At 38.7% G+C, this 5,000-nt stretch overlaps 1 protein-coding gene across 14 annotated transcripts in view; it reads left to right on the top strand.

Moving 5' to 3' along the window:
- hpo (serine/threonine-protein kinase hippo) overlaps positions 1-5,000 on the top strand; it is a 153,406-nt gene that overhangs the window by 36,654 nt on the left and 111,752 nt on the right. For 5 of the 14 annotated variants that reach the window (XM_067091905.1, XM_067091919.1, XM_067091909.1 and 2 more), the window contains exon 1: positions 2,986-3,162. The exons of 5 other annotated variants lie outside the window; for them this stretch is intronic. The gene's annotated coding sequence lies outside the window, so the exon portion shown is untranslated. Of the gene's footprint in view, positions 1-2,979; positions 3,169-5,000 lie in introns of those variants that run through there. 4 more of the 14 variants (XM_067091914.1, XM_067091910.1, XM_067091913.1 and 1 more) reach the window with 3 other exon arrangements.

Here is a 5,000-nt window from a genome sequence, read left to right as displayed (position 1 = left end):
AGTATTTAGTTACATCAAGGTGAAGAATATTAAACCGAAATGAGGGTAGTGTCGTCAGTGCATCTCACGCGGTGCTCTCTAGTTATTACTTAGGTTCTTTGCAACGACCCTTCGGCCCCTAGCTGCGACCCCTTTCATTCCTTTTACTCTACCTCCTCCATTCATATCCTCTTTCTTCCATCTTGCTGTCGAACCTCTCCAAACAATTGTTTCATATTGCAACTGTGAGATTTTCGTCCTGTTACTCCTTTCAGACCTTTCCACTTTCAATTTCTCTTTCAGCGCTGAATGACATCATAGGTCCCAGTGCTTGGCCTTTGGCGTAAATTCCTTATTCTGTTTCCATTAAACCGAAATGTGTACCTGAGAGGTGTAAGTGTACACATCAGCATGGATAAACCCCGTAGTCACCTGGTGCACTGTAGGCAGTACTTGAGGTTTTTGCAGCATTCCTACGTCCCTTACTGCAACCCATTTCGTTCCTTTTACTGTACCTCCTTTTATATTCCCTTTCTTCCATCTTACGTTCCACCCTCTCCTAACAGTCGATTAATAGTGCAACTGCCAGGTGTTCCTCCCGTTACACATTTCAAACCTTTTACCGTCAATTTCCGTTGCAGCGCTGAATGACCTCATAGGTCCCAGTGCTTGGCCTTTGGCCTAAATTCTTTACTCAATTGAATTCAGTTCAGCATGGATAAATCCTGATTCAAAGAGTCAGGATGGAATAAAGAAATCGGAATTGGGAGGAGGACATGGTATCCAGACAGATCTACAAGTGTCCCACGAACTAAAAGGTGGGAAGAATTTGCTACGTTTTAGAGACAATGAAGAAAGACTTATATACTAAATCAATAAAGGATATATGTATCATTCTTTTTCTAAACAAAATTAACCATAGTAAAATATTAATTCCCCCTTTTTTTTTTTTTCTTTCGAAACTCCCCCTTTGTTATTATTTATTTATTTATTACATATATAATGTATATTTCCCCATTCTTTTCCCAGCCCGAGAAGAATCTAAATAGAGGTTTATTATATATTTATATATAGAGAATGAATGACATATATATATATATAATGTATGTATTATTATATATATATATATATATATATATATATATAATATATATATATATATATATATATATATATATATATATATATATATATATATATATATATATATATATATATATATATATATATATATATATATATATATATATATATATATATATATATATATATATATATATATATATATTATATAAAGGTATTTTCGAACATACCACATAGTACAGTGGAAACAAATTATTACAAAGAAAACTCGGCATAACAAACACTGATTAAGATTAAAGGGATATGTAGCCATTTTAAACCATACAAAGGTCATTACGTTTGTATTAATTCCTCAGGTGAGGAACACTTGTCAAGGATTAACTGAGGCAGGCTACTTGGTTGAAACAAGGCGAGGCGAAGGACACTAACCAGGATTGCTGACATTCTTTAGTTCATCTTTTAAATCTCCTTGGAACAGCTTGCGCAGAGTGGAGTCACGACTATATAGACCTGAGCGTGAATTAATGCACTCTCCTTTGTTAATTGTATTAAAGCAGATGCAAGGAGATTTCTGAACCAAATAATTTTACATCTCATAATTATACTACTATGGGATCTATCCATGATACGTGATTTTTTGCCAAGATAAGCAAAAAAGAGCATTGTGGCCAGTTCAAACTACATGTTTATGTTGATTTAATCTGACATTTGATTCCGTACTTGTCTGGCCAGATTATAATAAATCACAGTACATACTTGAGATTTTAAATTAGAGTAAAAATGTTGCTATTCTGGGAAGGGCAATTTCTCAGAAGCATTTTTCTTACCACTGAATATTTTGAAAATTTATATTACTGGCTCAGCTAATGAAATAATGCAGACAAAGATGTTCTTTTCTTCGTTGGTATTAAAGGACGTTTTTGTATATATATATATATATATATATATATATATATATATATATATATATATATATATATATATATATATACACACACACACACACACACACACACACACACACACACACACACACACACACACACACACACAGGAAGTGTATGACACAAAATGATGCCAGTTGTGTAGGGCGCATACTTAAAGTTATAAGAATTTGGTTGGGCAACAAGTTGACAGTTTTGTTGAGGAGGGCACTGTGAAAGAATGATTATCTGCCACAGACGGTCGTAATTATGCTTTTGCATCTGGAAATTATATTTATTGCAGTATTGGGTAGCGCGCGTAGGTGGCCGAGAAATATTCTGGTAATGGCGTTTCATATTTTTAAACATTTTATTTGAAAGATCAACTTTATATATTCGTGGACTTTTGGACATTTTGAAGCCCATCGAGTAAGAAAAATATGTCTTATAATAATATGATACTTTCTGGATCTTATATTAAACATAGCATTCGGGTTTCACGCACTTTTATCATCTGTTAGATAACAGCTGTGTCAAAGCAAGTTTGACAGATATTTTGAATAGTATGTAACCATCATTGCATATTCGAACTGAAATGAGTCGATCCCTGGGCAACGTGGTAAGATTTCTGTGCCTCCGTTCCTATTCTCTTTCTTCCATCTGAATTTCCTCCCTCCCTAACAATTGTTTCGCAGTGCAACCGCGAGGTTTTCCTCCTGTTGCACCTTTCAAACCTTTTTATTGTCAATTTCCCTTTCAGCGCTGAGTGACCTCGTAGGTACCAGCGCTTGGCCTTTGGCCTAAAATGTATATTCCAGTTCCGACGTGGTGAGTGAATGTGTTTTTCGTATGGTTGTTTACAAGGAGGAGGGTTGGGGTGGGCACCGTTTCAGGAGGGTAATGTTGCTCACGGTGAGTCATTCGTAACCCCCCCTTCCCCCCCGGCCCCATCCGACGGGTGCGGGAGGTAGGTTTTCTCTCTGTCTCAGTGAAAGAGTTCAGTGCAGTCAGCCTCAGTTTATCGTGTGGTCCTCGTGCTGCGGACGCCGGGTGTGCTGCTGTTCGGGGCTTTTAAAGTCGCTCTCGCGCGCTTCCATTCGCCAACACATGGTCCTTTACGACCGTCGATTGTCGCCGGGAAATTGTGCTCTCGATTGCAGCCGTATATATGTTTTGTGTGAGGGTAGCCATATATTTTTTGTAAATGATTTTTTAAAAATCAAGTAAATAGGAGGTTGTGTCGTTATGTCATTTGTTTGCTGATGCATCGAAGTGCGAGAATATTGTCCTTAAAACGGAAAAAAATGTCAAATGAAAAGTTAGCAAATTTGAATAACCTGAAAGAAAAGTTGATTGGCAAACAAAACTTATAATAAAGGGGATTGTGTCACGTGTTGCAATATTTTAGACTCGTTCCAGAGTATCGATTATTTAGCCAGAGTATATGTTCGGTCATTGGAACCAGAGTAATGAGTCTCCAGCCGTTTGTGTTTTGTGAAAGGGAGAGGAAATGATACCTCGTGCGAAAGGTGAATTGATTCTGCAGATCCCGCTGAAGCAGTACAGAGCATAATGTGTACCAAAAGCATCTGCAGACAACTGTTTCGAGATGTTTCGTCTATCCCTCAAAAGAGCATTCAACACTTGCCGAACATTCTTGCCCCCGAAGTAACTCCAGCAAAGCGTCCAAGTGACCTGAGGCTCTGGGAGATTGCAAGAAACACTTGGCCCGCTGGACACTCGTTTTCAAAAACCCCGAACGAGCGAACGTCTTGGACTCCGCAGGAACAGACTCCAGGTGTCACAGGTGTTGAGCGAGTTCGAACAGCTGTCAGTTTGGCCAGAAAGGCGGCTTTCGCAGAGGTTATGGAATGTGAGTTCGGATGTCCGCGCCATACCAAATTTGGCTGAGGGCACTATGGCCAGGTCTGGCGTTCGTAAAAAGAAAGACCGGGGGTGGGAGTGTTCAGAAATAATTGAGTATACTATATACTGTAATATACGATAAAAGGCTCACGATTATTTTAAGGACCGAAGGAGAGAATTCATGTCATTGTCTTATTTAAGAGGGGAGGGAGTACAATTAACGCCTCTTGCACATCACAGACAAAGCCATTCGGATCCCTCGTTATTTCCTGCTTGTGCCGTATGCATGAGAGAAGAGGGCATGTGCATAGCCCAGGAGAGAGAGAGAGAGAGAGAGAGAGAGAGAGAGAGAGAGAGAGAGAGAGAGAGAGAGAGAGAGAGAGAGAGGGGTGGGGGTGGGGAAAGGGAGTTGTTGGTTGGAGGGTTAGAGTGCGTTAAGTGATTCTCAGATTTGCTGGGAGGTGGGGTTCGGAAATGTATTGTGGAGGCTTCTTGTGGGGATATATTTGTCGGTTGTAGGAGTCTCTCTCTCTCTCTCTCTCTCTCTCTCTCTCTCTCTCTCTCTCTCTCTCTCTCTCTCTGAATCGTACATTTTTGACAATTTTTTTATTGCAAAACATTCTAATCATTTATTAATTCCGTAGTTTTTAAATTATATTTATAGGTTCCTGTTTGCCCTGTCTCATTTTTATTCATTTTCTGTACACTGTATAACATTATATATATATATATATATATATATATATATATATATATATATATATATATATATATATATATATATATTAAAGCGCTTTACACTTCTTCTTTCGTTAGTTGCTGAATCAGATCCCCAATCGGATGAATTCCCCGTAACCCTATAATAACACCATTTATCATAAGGCTCCTCCCACCCTTTACCCACTCTTAATATTTCTTCAAAACTGTTTTTTCCAACCCTCAGGGAGACCAGGACGTAGTCTCTCTCTCTCTCTCTCTCTCTCTCTCTCTCTCTCTCTCTCTCTCTCTCTCTCTCTCTCTCTCTCTGCAGTGCTTGTACCCTAAGGAGGTGCTGGGGTGAAAATCTCATTGCAGAGAATGGTGGGGTTGGTTAGGATAGCTCTTGAAGCACATGCAGTGCTGGGAACAAAATTAGCTGAAATCGATTTT

Source organism: Macrobrachium rosenbergii, chromosome 48 (assembly GCF_040412425.1).
Source record: "Macrobrachium rosenbergii isolate ZJJX-2024 chromosome 48, ASM4041242v1, whole genome shotgun sequence".
Classification (NCBI taxonomy): Eukaryota; Metazoa; Arthropoda; class Malacostraca; order Decapoda; family Palaemonidae; genus Macrobrachium; species Macrobrachium rosenbergii.
Note: the sequence above shows the minus strand (reverse complement) of the source record. Positions and strands in the feature narration are given on the sequence as shown.